General features: G+C 44.4%; 1 protein-coding gene and 1 long non-coding RNA gene across 11 annotated transcripts in view; one reads left to right on the top strand and one right to left on the bottom strand.

Moving 5' to 3' along the window:
• Positions 1–22,300, bottom strand: part of ZFYVE28 (zinc finger FYVE-type containing 28) — a 324,770-nt gene that overhangs the window by 169,711 nt on the left and 132,759 nt on the right. The gene's annotated exons all lie outside the window — the stretch shown is intronic.
• Positions 17,021–22,300, top strand: part of LOC125636238 (uncharacterized) — a 29,606-nt gene continuing 24,326 nt past the window's right edge. The window contains exon 1 of the long non-coding RNA XR_007356521.2: positions 17,021–17,178. This is a non-coding gene — a long non-coding RNA (uncharacterized LOC125636238). The remainder of the gene's footprint in view (positions 17,179–22,300) is intronic.

Genomic DNA, 22,300 nt, shown 5'->3' with positions numbered 1-22,300 from the left:
TAATACGGTCCGTTTGCTCCTGTAAAGACACCAAATGTACAGCTTACCACTTTAACTTGAGTTAACTAACACACTTTTAATTTAATCTAGCAGTGCTGTGTTTGAATTAAAGTAAAACAAGTTTATAACAAAAGAAAAGAGGATTCTCTGTGAGATCAAGTAAAAGAGATAGAGATTGAAATGGTTACAAACAAATAAAAGTGAAAAATACTTCTAGTGACTAAAAACTTAACCTAGCAAGATACAGACTTTGTTCAAGATGGCTGTTTTTGCCCACAGTCTTCCAGCAGGACATCTTACCCCATCCCTCCATTCTAGTGGCATAGCTAGGTAGAGCGAACAGAGGCAGCGGACATAAAAAAAGGTGCCACCAGCTTGTACCCACTGGGCAGCACTCCGGGTCCTCGGCAGGAACCGCCGAAATACCGCCGAAATACTCGCCGAAATACCGCCGAGGACCCGGAGCGAGTGAAGGTCCCCGCCACCAAAGACCCGGAGTGCCGCCGGGTGAGTAAAAATTTAAAAAGTTGCCCATAAATTAAAAAGGCACCACTTGTGCTCAGAGGGGGAACAGCCACTCCCCCCGCTCCCTCCCTGGCTACACTACTGCTCCATTCAAGGGCTCTTCCAGAAGCCCAAAATGCTGGTTCCTTTGTCTCTTTGGTGAAAGAGAGAACTTGGTTTTCTGCCCCTTTCTTTTATAGTTGAGTAAACCTTTGAAATGGATTCTTCTGAAGGTTCCCCTTCAAAATAAAGTTTATTCAAGCTGTGAGGACGGCAACATTGAGTCTGGAGGTGAAGAAGCACCATGCTGGGTTTCCCCCCAATCCCCGCTGATATTTGCTGAAATGCAAATGGTTCTGTTTCCTGCAATCTGTGCCCCTTTTGCTAGTCCTGTTTACTGCTTATCTATAAATTGAGGTAAACCTACATTCCTTTAAAAAGAAAAGGAGTACTTGTGGCACCTTAGAGACTAACCAATTTATTTGAGCATAAGCTTTTATTTTATTTTTATTTATTATTTTATTGAGCTGTAGCTCACGAAATCTTATGCTCAAATAAATTGGTTAGTCTCTAAGGTGTCACAAGTACTCCTTTTCTTTTTGCGAATACAGACTAACACAGCTGTTACTCTGAAACCTACATTCCTTTGTTTAAGACAGACCTATTTAACACCTTTAACTAAGCAAGGCTGTCTCGTGTTGAACATGGTCTAGTAACATCATACAGGGGGAATTCATAACTTTACATATAATGTTGTTACATACATTTCACCATAATATTTTTGACCACTGAGGTATTAGGTTTTAAATGATACCTCATAAGGCATATTTTGAACAAAGATTATCACACTAGCGTATAGGGTGTCAATACCCGGGTGCTTTGGGTCACAGCTCCCATAAAGCATCCCTGTTTCCTCCTGCTGGAATCCACATATACATGAACAACTCAGTGATATTGAAAGCAGCCTTAGCTTAGCCTCACTTTGAGTGCAAGTTTTACTGTTCATGAATATCTCATTTCAGACAAATACATCTGTATATTTCATGTCTACTTTTATGTAACAGCAATTAAGATTAAAAATAGATCCTCAGTTCCTTACGCCATCTTTCCTAATCACCTTATGTCCCTTTAATGACCAATTTCCTTGGACAACAAATCAGTATCTGCAGAAATTTCAGATTTCATAAGGGTATTTCTGTAGATTTTCTTGTATTCTCCAAAAATAAAAGTTTCTAGTGAGGTTTAAACTCAGATGAGGTGCCTCTGACTATAAAAAGCAGTTCTCTGCTCGTCTTCTGTATAGGATTTTGGAACCCTTCTGAAATGGTCATCTTGGATACTTTTATCATCTTTTATGACCTTTTCATAATACACGAAGTTTAGGATAATTTATACTTGCTTACCCAAAGTTTTCTTTTTCCCCCTCAAGTAGTCTCTTCTTCTTTCGTATGGCTGGTGCAGAGCAGCAACTACAATTTCACCTGAAGTTGATCGAGCCAAATGGCTACACCAGGAGTAGCAGAATTTATTGCAGTAATGCCTCCTTCATATTTATAAATTGGACAGTAGGTAGTGATATATTCGATGGTCTGTAATGGGGAACCACACTCGCACACCGGGAAGTCCTTGATTTTCCATATGTGTATTAGATATCCGCATCTACCATGGTTAGTTCGAATTCGGTTCAAGTTGACCAAGATGACCGTGGAAGGTCAAATCCAGGAACCTTTTGCATGGGATCTGGCATAAGGTGCTTATTTTTAAAGTCTTGTTTAGCCCAAACTGCTTTCCAAGCCTCCTTCTGATCATAGCCTGATTGCATGAGACTAAATGAATGTTCCCAGAAAGGCTTAAGGACTTCTTTTACTTCCTTAATGCTGACAGTGGAAGGTGCTCCTCGGGGGATTGATGCAAGTGTTTGACAGAGTTGTTGATACACTTCTCTTCTTGTGTGTTTATCAAGTGGTCCTGTCAAGGTTCCTCCCCCACTCTGAACTCTAGGGTACAGATGTGGGGACCTGCATGAAAAACCTCCTAAGCTTATCTTTACCAGCGTAGGTCAAAACTTCCCCAAGGTACAAAATATTACACCCGTTATCCTTGGACTGGCCGCTACCACCACCAAACTAATACTGGTTACTGGGGAAGAGCTGTTTGGACGCGTCCTTCCCCCCAAAATACTTCCCAAAACCTTGCACCCTACTTCCTGGACAAGGTTTGGTAAAAAGCCTCACCAATTTGCCTACGTGACTACAGACCCAGATCCTTGGATCTTAAGAACAATGAACAATCCTCCCAACACTTGCACCCCCCCTTTCCTGGGAAATGTTGGATAAAAAGCCTCACCAATTTGCATAGGTGACCACAGACCCAAACCCTTGGATCTGAGAACAATGAAAAAGCATTCAGTTTTTTACAAGAAGACTTTTAATAAAAAATAGAAGTAAATAGAAATAAAGAAATCCCCCCTGTAAAATCAGGATGGTAGATATCTTACAGGGTAATTAGATTCAAAAACATAGAGAACCCCTCTAGGCAAAACCTTAAGTTACAAAAAAGATACACAGACAGAAATAGTTATTCTATTCAGCACAATTCTTTTCTCAGCCATTTAAAGAAATCATAATCTAACACATACCTAGCTAGATTACTTACTAAAAGTTCTAAGACTCCATTCCTGTTCTGTCCCTGGCAAGAGCAGCATACCGACAGACACAGACCCTTTGTTTCTCTCCCTCCTCCCAGCTTTTGAAAGTATCTTGTCTCCTCATTGGTCATTTTGGTCAGGTGCCAGCGAGGTTACCTTTAGCTTCTTAACCCTTTACAGGTGAGAGGCGCTTTCCCCTGGCCAGGAGGGATTTCAAAGGGGTTTACCCTTCCCTTTATATTTATGACACGCCCCCCAAATCTCAGCTAGGGTGAAACACTGGCTGGGATTTCTTCCTGGAGCTCTAGGAAAAACAGAGTTAATAAGACACATGCATCTCTAAATATACTACCAAGTACATAAAGACTAACAATATTTTCCACATCTCAAGGACGATTTTAGCCAGTTGATTCTGGGAAACTTTCACGGGAGAGTGCATCAGCCACTTTGTTAGAAGCTCCTGAGATGTGTTGGACGTCGAAATCAAAATCTTGGAGAGCTAAACTCCACCGAAGAAGTTTTTTGTTAGTTTCCTTGACGGTGTGAAGCCACTTCAGTGCAGCATGGTCGGTTTGCAGGTGGAAACGCCGTCCCCAAACATATGGGCGTAGCTTTTCCAGAGCGTAGACAATGGCGTAACATTCTTTTTCAGTGACTGACCAGTTGCTTTCCCTCTCAGACAGTTTTTTGCTGAGAAACACTACAGGGTGGAATTCTTGATCAGGTCCTTTCTGCATTAAAACTGCTCCCACACCACGCTCAGATGCATCTGTGGTTACTAGGAACGGTTTGTCAAAGTCTGGGGCCCTTAGTACAGGGTCAGACATGAGTGTCGCTTTAAGCTTGTTAAAGGCCTTCTGACACTTTCCGGTCCACTGAACAGCATTTGGCTGTTTCTTTTTGGTTAGGTCTGTCAGTGGGGCAGCGATTTGGCTGTAGTGCGGTACAAATCGTCTGTAATAACCAGCCAAGCCTAAGAAGGATTGAACCTGTTTCTTTGACTTTGGGACAGGCCACTTTTGGATAGCATCCACTTTGGCCTGTAGGGGGCTGATAGTTCCTTGACCCACCTGGTGTCCAAGGTAAGTCACTCTGTTTAGGCCTATTTGACACTTCTTAGCCTTAACAGTTAGTCCTGCCTCCCTTATGCGCTCAAGGACTTTTTGTAGATGTTCCAGGTGGTCTGCCCAGGAATCCGAAAATATGGCCACATCATCAAGGTAGGCGACTGCATATTCTCCTAATCCCGCTAGGAGACCATCTACAAGTCTTTGGAAAGTGGCGGGTGCATTTCGCAGCCCGAAAGGGAGTACATTAAATTCATACAGCCCGAGATGTGTGATGAAGGCTGGCCTTTCCTTGGCAGATTCATCTAGCGGTACCTGCCAGTACCCCTTGGTTAAGTCCAAGGTAGAGATGAACTGGGCCCGTCCCAGTTTCTCTAATAGTTCATCTGTGCGTGGCATTGGATAGTTGTCTGGGCGAGTTACAGCATTTAGCTTACGGTAGTCCACGCAAAAACGTATTTCCCCATCTGGTTTGGGAACTAGAACCACTGGAGATGCCCATGCACTTTCAGAGGGGCGGATTACACCCATCTGTAACATATCCTGGATCTCCCGTTCTATAGCAGTTTTAGCTTGAGGAGACACCCGTTAAGGTTGGACCCTAATTGGGTGAGCATTACCTGTGTCAATGGAGTGGTATGCCCGTTCAGTCAGTCCTGGGGTGGCTGAGAACGTTGGCGCGTAGCTAGTGCACAGCTCCTGGATCTGCTGTCGCTGCATACGCCCAAGGGTCATGGAGAGGTTCACCTCTTCCACACCACCAGCACATTTCCCTTCGTAGTAGACACCTTCAGGCCACTCAGCGTCGTCTCCTCCCTGGGCTGTAAACTGACAAACCTTTAATTCTCTGGAATAAAAGGGCTTTAGAGAATTAATATGGTACACCTTAGGCTTTCGGTTGGAGGTGGGGAATGCTATGAGATAATTAACAGCTCCCAGGCGCTCCTGGACTGTGAATGGCCCTTCCCACGATGCTTCCATTTTATGGGCCTGGAGCGCCCTTAAGACCATGACCTGGTCTCCTACTTTGAAGGAACGCTCTCTGGCATGTTTATCATACCAGGCTTTTTGCTCTTTTTGAGCATCCTGTAAGTTTTCTCTAGCAAGGGTTAAAGAGGTTCGGAGGGTGTTTTGTAGGTTGGTTACAAAGTCCAGAATGTTAGTTCCTGGAGACGGTGTAAATCCCTCCCATTGCTGCTTCACCAACTGCAATGGCCCCTTAACCTCACGGCCATATACAAGTTCAAATGGGGAAAACCCTAAACTGGGGTGTGGTACAGCTCTGTAGGCAAAGAGCAACTGCTGCAACACTAGGTCCCAATCATTGGAGTGCTCATTTACGAATTTACGTATCATGGCCCCCAAAGTTCCATTAAACTTCACCACCATGCCATTTGTTTGATGGTGGTAAGGAGTGGCAACCAAGTGATTTACCCCATGAGCTTCCCAAAGGTTTTTCATAGTTCCTGCCAGGAAATTAGTCCCTGCATCTGTGAGGATGTCGGAGGGCCAACCTACCCTGGAAAAAATGTCTGCTAGTGCCTGACACACACTTTTAGCCCTGGTGTTGCTTAGAGCTATTGCTTCCGGCCATCGGGTGGCAAAATCCATGAAAGTCAGTATGTACTGCTTTCCTCTGGGTGTCTTTTTCGGAAAAGGACCCAGAATATCCACAGCTACTCGCTGAAATGGAACTTCAATGATGGGGAGTGGCTGGAGAGGGGCTTTGACCTGGTCTTGGGGTTTTCCCACTCTTTGGCACACCTCACAAGACTGGACATAGGTAGAAACATCCTTGCCCATTCCCTCCCAGTGGAATGACCCCCCCCAAACGGTCTTTGGTCCTGTTCACCCCAGCATGGCCACTAGGGTGATCGTGGGCTAAGCTCAAGAGCTTGGCCCGGTATTTAGTTGGAACTACCAACTGTCTCTGAGGATGCCAGTCTTCCTGGTGTCCACCAGAAAGAGTTTCCTTGTATAAAAGTCCTCTTTCTATAACAAACCTGGATCGATTAGAAGAGCTGAGAGGCGGTGGGTTGCTCCGTGCCGCCGTCCAAGCTCTCTGGAGGCTTTCATCTGCTTCCTGTTCGGTCTGGAACTGTTCCCTTGATGCTGGGGACGTCAGTTCCTCATTGGATTGTGGACCTAGGCTTGGTCCCTCTGGAAGCGATATAGGGGATGGAGCTGTTTCTGTTGACTGTGAACCGCTCTCCGCTGGTGCACTATGTTGGGATTCAGGCTCCGGCTGAGCCTCTTGTGTAGGGTTATCGGCTGCTGCCAGTTCAGGTTTGGTGGGGCCCTCTAGTGTTGAGGTTGCAAGTACTGGATTCAGTGCTGACATGGGGTCTGGTGTTGGTTGTTCGGCTGGTTCCGGTTCTAGGACTGGTTCCGTCTGGGTCTCTGGGACTGGATCCACTACTGCTGTTGCAGACATTGGCCTGGGGTCCAGGTCCATCACCTCTGACCGGGTCCTGATAGAAGTTTCCGGAACAGAGCTAGGCCTCACGGCTTGGTTAGCCTGGCTGCGGGTGACCGTTCCCACCCTCTTGGCCTGTTTCACATGATTGGCCAAGTCTTCCCCCAACAGCATGGGGATGGGATAATCATCATAGACTGCAAAAGTCCACATTCCTGACCAGCCCTTGTACTGGACAGGCAACTTGGCTGTAGGCAAATTGAAAGAGTTGGACTTGAAGGGTTGAATCGTCACTTGGATCTCTGGGTTGATTAAATTGGGGTCCACTAAGGAAGCATGGATAGCTGACACTTGTGCTCCGGTGTCCCTCCACGCGGTGACCTTCTTCCCGCCCACACTCACAGTTTCCCTCCGCTCCAAGGGTATCTGGGAGGTATCTGGGCCTGTGGACCTCTGGTGTGATTCCGGTGCAATGAACTGTAATCTGTTGGGGTTCTTGGGGCAGTTGGCCTTTACATGCCCCAGCTCGTTACATTTAAAACATCGTCCAGCTGACGGGTCACTGGGGCGAGGAGGGTTGCTGGAGAACGGGGTGGTGGGACGATAAGGGGTCTGGAGGGTTCTTTGGGAGGTAGGTGGGGCTTTGGGCGGCCCCCGGTAATAGGGTGTGGTCTGGGGTGGTCCCTTCTGGTCTCCGCTCCAACTGCAACCAGTTTTCTTCTTCTCTGCCACCTCCACCCATCTGGCTCCAATCTCTCCTGCCTCGATTACAGTTTTGGGCTTCCCGTCTAGGATGTATCTTTCTATTTCCTCAGGAACACCCTCTAAGAATTGTTCCATTTGCATTAGGAAGGGCAAATTTACTGGAGATTCAACACTTGCTCCTGATATCCAGGCATCCCAATGTTTCACAATGTGGTAGGCATGTCGGGTAAATGACACGTCTGGTTTCCACCTTAGGGCTCTGAACCTCCGACGAGACTGCTCGGGTGTTATCCCCATTCTGACTCTCGCCTTGGATTTAAACAGTTCATACTTGTTCATGTGTTCTTTAGGCATTTCAGCTGCCACCTCAGCTAAGGGTCCACTGAGCTGCGGCCTCAGCTCTACCATGTATTGGTCAGTAGAGATGTTGTACCCAAGGCAGGCCCTTTCGAAGTTTTCTAAGAAGGCCTCAGTATCATCACCTGCCTTGTAGGTGGGGAACTTTCTGGGATGGGAAGTGGTACCTGGAGAAGGATTGCTAGGGTTTGTTGGTATATTCTGCTGGGCCTTTATCCTCTCCACCTCCTCCACATGCTTCCTCTCTTTTTCCTTCTCCTCCTCCACATGCTTCCTCTCTTTTTCCTTCTCCTCCTCCACATGCTTCCTTGCCTCCATTTCCCTCTTGTGGGCAGCCTCCTGTACCTCCTTCTCCAGCCGCATGAGTTCTATCTGTCTTTCATGTTCCCTTTGTTTTTCCTCAGCCTGAAATTTGGCTAATTCCAGCTGTAGTCGAGCTGAGGATTTGGTCATTCTAACCTCTCTGTTTTTAACTAACTTTACACCCGAGGTTTAGAAATAAACAAACAAAACGTGGCTGTAAAATTTTGCTGTGCTGGAATAGAATACCTATTCTCTGATAGTGACTGTCAGCCTACAGAAAAAGACAATTCCCTTGTCTCTGCTCTGGGCCCAAATTAAAGCAAAAAACCTCCAACTACTTGGAAACCTGCTTACCCAGCCCAAAGAAAAAGCAAATGGGTAGAACACACACCCCCTATTTACTTTTAGGAAGAAAAGAAAAAAAAAACCTCTGGGTTGGAAGACTGTGAATTTCCCTGCAGGAGTTAAGTACCCTGCCTCCAGGCAAAGAAAACCTGCAATTCACAAGATAATCCCCTTTTGTCTCTGCTTGGCCACAGTTTCAACTTTCAGTTTCAACTGCTTTCTGGACTTCCTTTCCAAAGGAAAAAAAAATTTCCTTTTTAAAATCTGTATTTCTAGTTCAAAAAAAAATCTCAGCTGGATCTCAAAATGATTTCAGGTTAATCCCACCACTGTGCCACCATGTCAAGGTTCCTCCCCCACTCTGAACTCTAGGGTACAGATGTGGGGACCTGCATGAAAAACCTCCTAAGCTTATCTTTACCAGCGTAGGTCAAAACTTCCCTAAGGTACAAAATATTACACCCGTTATCCTTGGACTGGCCGCTACCACCACCAAACTAATACTGGTTACTGGGGAAGAGCTGTTTGGACGCGTCCTTCCCCCCAAAATACTTCCCAAAACCTTGCACCCTACTTCCTGGACAAGGTTTGGTAAAAAGCCTCACCAATTTGCCTAGGTGACTACAGACCCAAACCCTTGGATCTGAGAACAATGAAAAAGCATTCCGTTTTTTACAAGAAGACTTTTAATAAAAAATAGAAGTAAATAGAAATCCCCCCTGTAAAATCAGGATGGTGGATATCTTACAGGGTAATTAGATTCAAAAACATAGAGAACCCCTCTAGGCAAAACCTTAAGATAACCTTAAAAAGATACACAGACAGAAATAGTTATTCTATTCAGCACAATTCTTTTCTCAGCCATTTAAAGAAATCATAATCTAACACATACCTAGCTAGATTACTTACTAAAAGTTCTAAGACTCCATTCCTGTTCTGTCCCTGGCAAGAGCAGCATACCGACAGACACAGACCCTTTGTTTCTCTCCCTCCTCCCAGCTTTTGAAAGTATCTTGTCTCCTCATTGGTCATTTTGGTCAGGTGCCAGCGAGGTTACCTTTAGCTTCTTAACCCTTTACAGGTGAGAGGAGCTTTCCCCTGGCCAGGAGGGATTTCAAAGGGGTTTACCCTTCCCTTTATATTTATGACAGGTCCTTTTGTGTTCTCCACCAGTTTGGAGGCAATTGAGTTTGGCTGGATTTTTGGCCGGTACTCTGTGGATTAGCGGCCCCAAGACGTCGTAGTAATGTCCAGGCTTGACAACTTGAAGTGTAAAAATCAAGGTTTTGCACGCAATCAAGCCAGAGCTGGCATCTCGCTGTGTCAAGGGAGCATAGCAAGTAGTAAAAGTCAGATTCTACAATAGATCTTCAGCCCATTTGCTGCTTTTGGGGATCAGATCTGTCAATCATTAGCTTCAACTAGCTGAGGTAACTTCAACAGCTATGATGAGAACAGTTCTTTTAACAAAATTCTACTATAAGCAAAATGACTAATTATGAATATGCTTACTGCAGAGCATGAGAGCTGTTCTATCAAACAGTAAAACCTTTATATTATCCAAGGTCTGGTAGATCTGTGGACCATAATACATGAAGAAAGGAAATTTTGGGGAAAGCACATATAAGTTTTTATTCTTCAGCATAGTACATTCCACACATCTGATAGTGGAATACACAAACATATAGATGATTGCCTGACCGGCTGAAGCACTGCAGTGAGAAACGCTATCCTCCTGAAAATGTCAGGTGAGGCTTTAACTTTCAAGTACTGTATGAAGGACTATATATATAACTATAGAACTGGAATGGACTATGAGAGGTCTTCTAGTCCTGTCCCCTGCACTCAAGGCAAGACTAAGTATTATCTAGACCAGGAGTCGGCAACCTTTGAGAAGTGGCATGCCAAGTCTTCATTAATTTAAGGTTTAAGATTTTGCGTGCCAGTAATAAATTTTACATTTACAGGGGGCCCCCCGATGGAACCCCAGACTGGCAGTGGGCTGAGCAGGGCCGGCGGCCAGGACCCTGGCTGGCAGGGGGCCAGGCGGCTGGAACCCCAGACCAGCAGTGAGGTGAGCGCGGCCAGCAGGTGGTATCCCAGGCCGGCAGTGGGCTGAGCCGGGCCAGTGGCCGAGACCCTAGCTGGCAAGAGGCTGGCGGCCAGAACCCCAGACCGTCAGCGGGCTGAGCGGGGCCAGCGGACAGAACCCCATACCGGCGGCGGGCTGAGAGGGGTTCCGTCCGCCAGCTCCTGCCAGCTGGGGTCCCAGCCAGTGACCCCGCTCAGCCTGCTTCCAGCCAGGGGTTCCATTCACCTGGCTGGCAGGGGCCCGGGAGGCTGGAACCCCAGACCAGCAGCGAGGTGAGCGGGGACAGCGGCTGGTATCCCAGGTCGGCAGCAGGCTGAGCGGGGCTGGCAGCCGAGACCCTGGCTGGCAAGGGGATGGCGGCTGGAACCCCAGACCATCAGCAGGCTGAGTGGGGCCAGCAGACAGAACTCCAGACTGGTGATGGGCTGAGCGGCTCAGCCTGCTGCTGGTCTGGGATTCCAGCCGCTGACTCCTGCCAGCCAGGGTCCCGGCTGCCAGCCCCGCTCAGTCCGCTGCCAGCCTGGGTGGCCGGCAGTGGCTGAGCGGGGCCGGCAGCCCGGCTGGCAATGGGCAGGTGGCCAGAACTCCAGCCTGTCAGCGGGCTGAGCGGGGTGGCAGACAGAACCCCAGACCAGCAGCGGCTCACCCACTGCCGGTCTGGAGTTCTGCCAGCTCCTGCCAGCCGGGGTCCCAGCCACCGTGCTCAGCCCACTGGTGGCCTGGGGTTCTGCTCACCTAGGCAGGCAGCGGGCTGAGTGGGGCCAGCGGCCAGGACCCCAGTTGGCAGCAGCGTGCCAGTAAAAATCGCCTCACATGCCGCAGATTGCCAACCCCTGATCTAGACCATCTCTGACAGGTGTTTGGAGATTTTTAAGAGCAGATTAGACAATGACAGAGATTCCACAAGCTCCCAAGGCAATTTATGCGAGTGCTTAACTACCCTGACAGTTAGTTAGTTTTTCCTAATATCCAACCTAAACCTCTCCTGCTGCAATTTAAGCCCACTGCTTCTTGTCGTATCCTCAGAGGTTGATGAGAACAATTTTTCTCCCTCCTCCTTGTAACAACCTTTTATGTATTTGAAAATTGTATCATGTCTCCTCACAGTCTTCTCTTCTCCAGACTAAACAAACCCAGTTTTTTCAGTCTTTCCTCAGAGGTCATGTTTTCTAGACCTTTGATCATTTTTGTTGCTCTCCTCTGGACCTTCTCCAATATGTCCACATCTTGCACCCAGAACTGGACACAATACTCCAGTTGAGGCCTAATCAGTGCAGAGTAGAGCAGATTAATTCCTTCTTGTGTCTTGCTTACAAAACACTTCTGTTAATACATCCCAGAGTGATGTTCACTTTTTTTGCAACAGTGTTACACTGTTAACTCATTTTCGCTTGTGATCCACTATGACTCCCAGATCCCTTGCCACAGTACTCCTTCCTCAGCAGTCAATTCCCATTTTGTATGTGTGCAACTGATTGTTCCTTCCTATGTGGAGTACTTTGCATTTGTCCTCATTGAATTTCATCCTGTTTACTTCAGACCATTTCTCCAGTTCCTCCAGATCATTTTGAATGCTAAGCCTAACAGCCAAAGCACTTGCCACCCCTCCCAGCTTGGTATCATCCGCAAACTTTGTAAGTGTACTCTCTATGCCATTATCTAAATCATTGATGAAGATGTTGAACAGAACTGGACCTAGAACTGATCCCTCTGGGACCCCACTTGATATGCCCTTCCAGCTTCACTGTGAACCACTGATGATTACTCTCTGGGAAGGAAACCCATTTTAACATGTAATGTACCCAGGCTAGTTCCTACAGAAAGAATCGTATTGACAGAGAAGACATCTTCATCCATCAGAGCAGTGATTTTCTTTTGTTGGCCAGTTTCATGAATTTGTCCAGATTCTTTTGAGTTGTCCCACTTAATATATCAAGGTTAGATAAGAGGCTCTGGAGTAACATACCAATAGAGAAAGAAACAAGCAGACCAAAAAGGTGAAAGATCTCCCACAAGCCACATCTACTGGAAGAAAAGATTGGAAGATTTTTTATTCTCTTAGATCTGGCTCTTTGGTGGAACTCCTTGTGATCGAATGCACCCCTGTATTCACAACCTGCACGCTACTGTAACAATCTTTGTACAGAATATGCTTTGTGAGTATCCTTTGCAAACTAATAACTGACTGGTCAATAATATCATGGTGAAGTGTATGCAGCAACATTGTGTGTAAATCTATGAAACCCCCCATCTAATGTTAAGGGGCTATGTTCAAACTCATGTAGTACTAATTAGGCACAACTGGTCAAGCAGGTCTAACAACAAAGTGATGTGTGGTTACCTCAATTTGCTTATAAGCTGTAAGCAGAGTCCTCAGCAAGAGAAAAAAGAAGGGAGACAAAGAAAATCTGTATCTCAGCATAAACAGGTTAAAACAGCATGAAGAATCTTTCCTAACTAGCCTCCATGTCTCCATATGCTCAGCTGAATAGTACATATATAGTTCCACCCCCTCATAAAGTTATATTCAGCTGCGCAGAAAGAGACAAGGAGGTTAATCAGTTCACTAATGTCACAAGATCACTAGTATCAGACTGCTACTCTCTAAGATTTCATACAAAACCACTCTGAGGACTGAGCACTATAGTTATTCCATTTTTAAGTGCCCAAGAAGTCCAGAGGGAAACATCCTATGGGCTTAAAGTGAGAACTGTTGCAATTATGAATCTAGGATCATGCTCCATCACCACAAAAGTTTCAGATGGCAGATTGCAAACCAAGCCTCCTAGCAGAGCTGACAGGAACCATTACCCTGTGGAAAATTAGGGAAGATAAGACATAGGAAAAGGAGAAGTGAGTCGGCCCCTCTGTTCATCAGACTGAACAGTGGTACGTTACATTACTGCTAATCAGAAAGAACATTATCTTCCCCTCCTGTAATGTTTTTATTCCTTCTATACACTGAAAATATCTTCCATTTTACTGTCTGTTAAAATGTTTTTAAAATAATCTCAAAATTTTCTCAGGTCATTGCCACATGCATCTCCTCTAGGGTAAATATTGGGAACTGAGCAGGAGAGAGAAGGCAGGCATAAAAAAAAAACTGTGCTTCTATTTATCATTGCTGCCTGTCAGTCTTAGAGAAGAATGTTACCCATTAGTTCCAGGTTGGTGAAATCTGAAGGTGCAGAAGTTAGTATTACTCTCCCAATGCTGTTTGTAATTTTAAGAAGCCTCAACATCCAATGCCTTCATCTTTGTTCAGATTTTTTTTAATAAAAGGAGGTCACAGTTATGGGGGTGACTGCACCTTTTTCCCCACTCCACCCCCTTCTTGTGTACCCTTTCAAGCCACAGGCTCTGTGCCACTACTTGTGGTCCCTCATGATTCTCCCACTCACAGACTGGGTCCTTGGGCTACACCACCAGTTTACCAGCCATGTTTTCTCAGCAGGTCCACCTGGGTTTGACACCTGCAAGAGACTGTCTTTTGGGAGCTGTGACTAGTGGGTAAATGCTGTGACTCAGAACTTAAAAAAAAAAAAGAAAGGATTATTCATTTATCCGCAGGAAAATAGTGCTTAGAGAAAAGGGTTAAAACAACAGAAAAGTCTACATGCATTTCATCATACCTAAAGTTTAGTATTTTCCTCAAAGCTTAGGCAGGCAGCCCCAATTTATCTCAGGTACCCCTCATTCTGAGAACTGGATTCAGTCTTCTTCCCTGCAGACACTGCCTCCAAGTCTCCGGTCTTCCCTGAACTTCAACCACTTTGTTCTCTGTGTCTGCAAGATGGGACTCTTTTCCCCTTGCCAAACTCACCTGATGAATGCACTGGAGGTGGAGGTACACTATCAAACAGAAGAGTCCACTCATTGTCTCATAAGTATTAGCCAACCATCTACAACCTGAAACCACTGTACTCCTTTCCTTGGGATTTGCAAGTAACTCCTTGTCAGCGTATGACAGACCCCATCATAACAAATCGAACAAAATAGGTACACATAATATTCATAAAAATAATACACCCGCCTCCCACATTTTTCACAAAGCATATAACATTTACTCTTGCCCAGTACATAGAAAGTCAATGTGCCATTACTGGGTGACCATGATTAACAGACTTTACTTTGTCCCTTAGAATTAGTGTCAAATTATTTCTGTTTGCATTTACCAAGTTCTACATCAGTTGTGCAAACACAGACATAAACCTTTGTTTTCAACTGCCAGTCAAAAGAAATGTAGATGCTAGATGGACTTATCAGTTGAAACTTAACGGGAACACTGATAACGCTGAAGATATTTAAAAAAAAAATTGTATTATAGTCTGTGACCACAGCTAGTGTACTGAGATGGATTTGTGGATTACAGCAGGATTGCACTTCTCAAGATCACATTTATGATGGGGAAGACTTTCAAAGGCACAAAAGGCAGTCAGTAAAAGTCACTGGGACTTGGCCAGGCCATCTATTAAACATTTGTGCCTTTGAAAAAACTCCCAGTGCCCTAAAGTACTGAGAACTAGTATGTAGATGAGCACCAAATACTGTTCTTCAGAACTGTATTTTAAACATAAAAAAGTTTAAATTTAAATAAAGACAATTGAGGTCAATACCATTGAAAAGACAGGCTACTAGATGTTTCCAAAGAAATAATGTGCCTGGCAACCGGCTTGTAGAAAACCCTACCACCTTTCGTATCCAAGGGTACGGAGAGAATGAATTCCCAGGGTTCTAACAGGTTACAAATGGCAATTGCAGCTAAGACATTAATATAACCTTGTCATTCTAATTATAATGCTGCTGCCAACCTGTGCCACTGGAGTACATTGAAAACCAGAACTTTGTTTAAAGAGATAATAGCACATTATTATCTAGAGTGACAGTGTTTTACATTTTATTTCAGGCAAGTCTAATGGTTTTAAATGAGTTTTGTAAAACACTAAAAAACAAACAGCATCTAGGTTTTTACTTTTAACAGTACAACATGACATCATGAAAGGCTGAAGTAAATGTGTGCTATTTTGCATACCATCAGTTTAATGTAATCTGTTGCACAGAATGAGTGCTAATTATGTTCCCTATCCAGAATTCCAAAGCACAATAAAGATGCTTGTATTTGTAAGGAATAGAAGTCCCCCAATGTTCTTCATCATTCCATAACATATGGATGAACAGTCAGTTCTGACGACAGATTTTATTACATATTTTCAGATTTATTCACACACACTAAGAAATTTTTAGTTGGTTTCCATCAGAAAAGTTCACATAAAGCATCAGAGCAACATATTTGAATTGGCTAGTGATTCTGAATTGATAAACAGGAAGAGATTTTGGGGTTATAAAGTTGAAATGTAACTTTCATTTAACTCTTTGAATGTCGTACCTGCCTTGCATGCATAAGGCAATTATTTTGCAAGACTCCACTTCTGCCATGACTCATACAGGAAACTAGCTGACCAATGGCAAGTTTGAATAGTCACTGGCAATAGCTGGTATAAAGAGAATATAAAAAGCAGACACTGATAACATAACCTTTTATTACCAATAAATGGTCAATCACCACCTTAACCACTATATTTTATGGTGTACTGTTTTCCCTTTTACCCTGTCTTTAGCTTCTGAGCTCCTTACGGCAAAGAATATGCCTTCATTTCTGTTTGGAGAGCACCTAACACATTGTGAACATGACCAAATTGAACATTACCTAAAATAAATGTAATAAGGAACTTCTTTCTTCTCTTTTTCTATGGTATATGAACTCCACAAGACCATAATAAAACCTTTAATTGATATTATTATTTCATATTTATATCATAATAAAACCTTTAATTGATATTATTATTTCATATTTATATCACAGTATCATATAGTGGTACTGGTCACAATAGAATCAATTGTGCTAGGCTCTGAAAATGTACATAACCCTATCCTGTAGTGGGAGGGTGGCCCTTGTGAAAATCAGTTTCCTTTTATATATCTCAAATTGGGAACCCAAAAACGCTCAGGCAGGCACCAAAAATCACTAGTTACTATTGAAATGTTAAACCACATGCACATTTCAAAATGTGATATGTATATACATGTCTATGATTTAAACCTGTACTTTGAGTGTGGGATTGATTTCTACAGCAGTTTAATCTCTACATCACACCGAGCCACCAATATACACAAACATTTCTCGTGTCATCTCTACCGGATACCGGAGAAATTCTTCAGTCTCCATTTTGCATTCCTGACTGAACAAGTAGGTTCACACCATTATTGGAAGCTGCAGGTCACATGAACAAGAGTAGGCTAAAGATTGCATCGCCTGGTAAACAGATTTCTCGGCATGTACAGTTCAAAAGTAGGGGAGAGGTCAGAAGTAAACAACAGCAGTGAGCATGCATGGAATGTTGGCACATGTTCAAGAGATGAGGTGATGCTGGCATGCATTCAAAAATGTGAGGTATTGTTGACATGAGTTCAAGAATGTTTGGTATTGAGCATGTACAGCACGTGCAATAAAGATCTGATGAGGTAATTAATCTAGAAAGTTCTGAAAGGACAGTATAAAGGTCAGTGTGCCAGTGGGCAGAAAACAGAGTGCTAGTAGAGAGCTGCTGAAGGATGAAGGGACCAGACCTTGGATGGAGAAGTGGTGCCGAGCAGAGCTGAGACTGATAGCTGACTGGAGCGGATGGTGGCAGCAGCAGCTACAGCAGATAACACAGTAAACCCAACAGGACAGAGTGAGCCTGTCAGTTTTAATTACATTATTGTAGAGTATAGAGTAGTATTAGTATGTGTGTGTGTATTAATGAAGATGCATGAGTGTGCGCTAATTGTAATTTGTATATGAAAAACTTAAAGTACAATTTAAGGACTGGTTTCAGAGTAGCAGCCGTGTTAGTCTGTATTCGCAAACAGAAAAGGAGGACTTGTGGCACCTTAGAGACTAGCCAATTTATTTGAGCATAAACTTTTGTGAGCTACAGCTCACATCCGATGAAGTGAGCTGTAGCTCACGACAGCTTATGCTCAAATAAATTTGTTAGTCTCTAAGGTGCCACAAGTCCTCCTTTTCAATTTAAAGACTGTCAGCAATCTGTAACAGACTGGCCATCTGTGACAGGATGCAACCACTTAGAATCCTCTCAGCTGTACGTTATTGCAGTTGGGATGCTCTTTAACTTGCTGAAGGGATTTGTGTTTTTAGATTACTACTGTATTAGGGATTATGGTTTCTACTAACAAAAAGGCATCTTGTTTTGGAAAAGAATACTGCTTGTGTCAACCAATCATTTACCAGAATGTCTGTGTCCTTCAATAATGACAGGTTTCAGAGTAACAGCGTTGTTCTTCACAAAAAGAAAAGGAGTACTTGTGGCACCTTAGAGACTAACCAATTTATTTGAGCATAAGCTTTCGTGAGCTACAGCTCACTTCATCAGATGCATACTGTGGAAAATACAGAAGATGTTCTTATATATACAAACCATGAAAAAATGGGTGTTTACCACTACAAAAGGTTTTCTCTCCCCCCACCCCACTCTCCTGCTGGTAATAGCTTATCTAAAGTGATCACTCTCCTTACAATGTGTATGATAATCAAGGTGGGCCATTTCCAGCACTAATCCAGGTTTTCTCCCCACCCCCACCCCACAAACCCACTCTCCTGTTGGTAATAGCTTATCTAAAGTGATCACTCTCCTTACAATGTGTATGATAATCAAGGTGGGCCATTTCCAGCACAAATCCAGGGTTTACCAAGAACGTCTGAGCAATGGGGGGGTGGGGTAGGAAAAAACAAGGGGAAATAGGTTACCTTGCATAATGACTTAGCCACTCCCAGTCTCTATTCAAGCCTAAGTTAATTCCAATTCAACAGTCTCTTGCTGGAGTCTGGTTTTGAAGTTTTTCTGTTGTAGTATAGCAACTTTCATGTCTGTAATCGCATGACCAGAGAGATTGAAGTGTTCTCCAACTGGTTTAAAGTCCATCTTTGTGTGGAATGTTGGTGTAGAGGGCTTCTACATCCATAGTGGCCAGGATGGTGTTATCAGGAAGAGAACTGATGGAACAGAGGGTAATGGCTTGTAGAAAGTGGTGTTGGAGAGCTGCCGAGCAGCCTCTTGTTCATATTCCGACCTATTCATGATGACAACAGCACCTCCTTTGTCAGCCTTTTTGATTATGATGTCAGAGTTGTTTCTGAGGCTGTGGATGGCATTGTGTTCTGCACGGCTGAGGTTGTGGGGCAAGTGATGCTGCTTTTCCACAATTTCAGCCCATGCACGTCGGCGGAAGCACTCTATGTAGAAGTCCAGTCTGCTGTCTCAACCTTCAGGAGGAGTCCACCTAGAATCCTTCTTTTTGTAGTGTTGGTAGGGAGCTCTCTGTGGATTAGTATGTTGTTCAGAGGTGTGTTGGAAATATTCCCTGAGTCGGAGACGTCGAAAATAGGATTCTAGGTCACCACAGAACTGTATCATGTTCGTGGGGGTGGAGGGGCAGAAGGAGAGGCCCCGAGATAGGACAGCTGCTTCTGCTGGGCTAAGAGTATAGTTGGATAGGTTAACAATATTGCTGGGTGGGTTGAGGGAACCATTGCTGTGGCCCCTTCTACAAGCCATTACCCTCTGATCCCACTGAGAGTTACCAAAAGAAACTACAGCATTTGGTCAAGAAACTCCCTGAGAAAGCACAAGATCAAATCCGCACAGACACACCCCTGGAACCTCGACCTGGGATATTCTATCTGCTACCCAAATCCATAAACCTGGAAATCCTGGGCGCCCCATCATCTCGGGCACTGGCACCCTGACAGCAGGATTGTCTGGCTTTGTAGACTCCCTCCTCAGGCCCTACGCTGCCAGCACTCCCAGCTATCTTTGAGACACCACTGACTTCCTGAGGAAACTACAATCCATCGGTGATCTTCCTGAAAACACCATCCTGGCCACTGTGGATGTAGAAGCCCTCTACACCAACATTCCACACAAAGATGGACTACAAGCCTTCAAGAACACTATCCCCGATAATGTCACGGCTAACCTGGTGGCTGAACTTTGTGACTTTGTCCTTACCCGTAACTATTTTACATTTGGGGACAATGTATACCTTCAAATCAGCAGCACTGCTATGGGTACCCACATGGCCCCACAGTATGCCAACATTTTTATGGCTGACTTAGAACAATGCTTCCTCAGCTCTCATCCCCTAACACCCCTACTCTACTTGCGCTATATTGATGACATCTTCATCATCTGGACCCATGGAAAAGAAGCCCTTGAGGAATTCCACCATGATTTCAACAATTTCCATCCCACCATCAACCTCAGCCTGGTCCAGTCCACACAAGAGATCCACTTCTTGGACACTACAGTGCTAATAAACAATGGTCACATAAACACCGCCCTATATCGGAAACCTACTGACCACTATTCCTACCTACATGCCTCCAGCTTTCACCCTGACCACACCACAAGATCCATTGTCTACAGCCAAGCTCTGCAATACAACCACATTTGCTCCAACCCCTCAGACAGAGACAAACACCTACAAGATCTCTATCAAGCAATACCCACCTGCGGAAGTGAAGAAACAGATTGATAGAGCCAGAAGAGTACCCAGAAGTCACCTACTACAGGACAGGCCTAACAAAGAAAATAACAGAACGCCACTAGCGGTCACCTTCAGCCCCCAACTAAAACCCCTCCAACGCATTATTAAGGATCTACAACCTATCCTGAAGGATGACCAAACACTCTCACAAATCTTGGGAGACAGGCCAGTCCTTGCCTACAGACAGCCCCCCCAACCAACTCACCAGCAACCACATACCACACAACAGAACCACTAACCCAGGAACCTATCCTTGCAACAAAGCCTGTTGCCAACTGTGCCCACATATCTATTCAAGGGACACCACCAAAGGGCCTAATAACATCAGCCACACTATCAGAGGCTCGTTCACCTGCACATCTACCAATGTGATATATGCCATCATGTGCCAGCAATGCCCCTCTGCCATGTACATTGGTCAAACTGGACAGTCTCTACGTAAAAGAATAAATGGACACAAATCAGATGTCAAGAATTATAACTTTCACAAACCAGTCGGAGAACACTTCAATCTCTCTGGTCACACGATTACAGACATGAAAGTTGCAATATTACAACAGAAAAACTTCAAAACCAGACTCCAGGGAGAAACTGCTGAATTGGAATTCATTTGCAAATTGGATACTATTAACTTAGGCTTGAATAGAGACTGGGAGTGGCTAAGTCATTATGCAAGGTAAACTATTTCCCCTTGTTTTTTCCTCCCCCTCCCCCCCCCCCTTCCTCAGACGTTCTTGTTAAACCCTGGATTTGTGCTGGAAATGGCCCACCTTGATTATCATACACATTGTAAGGAGAGTGATCACTTTAGATAAGCTATTACCAGCAGGAGAGTGGGATGGAGGGAGAGAAAACCTTTTGTAGTGGTAAACACCCATTTTTTCATGGTTTGTATGTATAAGAACATCTTCTGTATTTTCCACAGTATGCATCCGATGAAGTGAGCTGTAGCTCACGAAAGCTTATGTTCAAATAAATTGGTTAGTCTCTAAGGTGCCACAAGTACTCCTTTTCTTTTTGTGTCCTTCAAGTATTTCCTTGACTACCCTGGAGACCCATACCTTAAGAGAACAGATTGGTGAACAGGTGGGCTGTTGTAAGGGAAAACCTTTATGGGGATATTTAAATTCTATCCACACAGGGAAAAACTGTTAGGGGATATTTAAAAATTCACTTGTTTTGAGGGAATCCCTTGGTAAGCCCCGGAGGGGGAAATAAACCAGTTATATTATGGGGGTACCCTAATTCTGTTTTCAGGGTAACGCACCTACAACACATTATTTCTTTCTTTACCATTCAAGATCCTTCCCAGCATGTCAATTTGGAAATGTAACAAAAACCAACGTCATACTATCAAATCATAATCCCCCTTTAGTCAACTTGTAAATCAGGCAAGTTCTAGGTTGATGGTTCAGAATTTGAGTTTCCAAGTGAATTTTTGCTTCATTAGATTAGGACTGCCAGCAATCTAGAGTGATAGCTTCTAATTAGCACTCTAAATATATAATGTGTGGATGTAAGTCTTTAACCAAATAGTTTAGCTCATGTAGGAGGAATCTGAATTTCTGAACCAAAAAATATCCTGAATTCTTTCCCCACTGATGACTAAAGTTCATGTGCCCATAATGTGTATGTGGTATAAATTGCAACTGTGAAGAGTATGTGAGCAGACAATCACTATATGATAAGATAGAATCATAGAATCATAGAATATCAGGGTTGGAAGGGACCCCAGAAGGTCATCTAGTCCAACCCCCTGCTCAAAGCAGGACCAATTCCCAGTTAAATCATCCCAGCCAGGGCTTTGTCAAGCCTGACCTTAAAAACCTCTAAGGAAGGAGATTCTACCACCTCCCTAGGTAACGCATTCCAGTGTTTCACCACCCTCTTAGTGAAAAAGTTTTTCCTAATATCCAATCTAAACCTCCCACACTGCAACTTGAGACCATTACTCCTCGTTCTGTCATCTGCTACCATTGAGAACAGTCTAGAGCCATCCTCTTTGGAACCCCCTTTCAGGTAGTTGAAAGCAGCTATCAAATCCCCCCTCATTCTTCTCTTCTGCAGGCTAAACAATCCCAGCTCCCTCAGCCTCTCCTCATAACTCATGTGTTCCAGTCCCCTAATCATTTTTGTTGCCCTTCGCTGGACTCTCTCCAATTTATCCACATCCTTCTTGTAGTGTGGGGCCCAAAACTGGACACAGTACTCCAGATGAGGCCTCACCAATGTCGAATAGAGGGGAACGATCACGT

The sequence above is a fragment of the Caretta caretta genome, chromosome 4 (assembly GCF_965140235.1).
Source record: "Caretta caretta isolate rCarCar2 chromosome 4, rCarCar1.hap1, whole genome shotgun sequence".
Taxonomy (NCBI): domain Eukaryota; kingdom Metazoa; phylum Chordata; order Testudines; family Cheloniidae; genus Caretta; species Caretta caretta.
The sequence above is the reverse complement of the archived record's forward strand: the minus strand, read 5'-3'. Positions and strand labels throughout refer to the sequence as shown.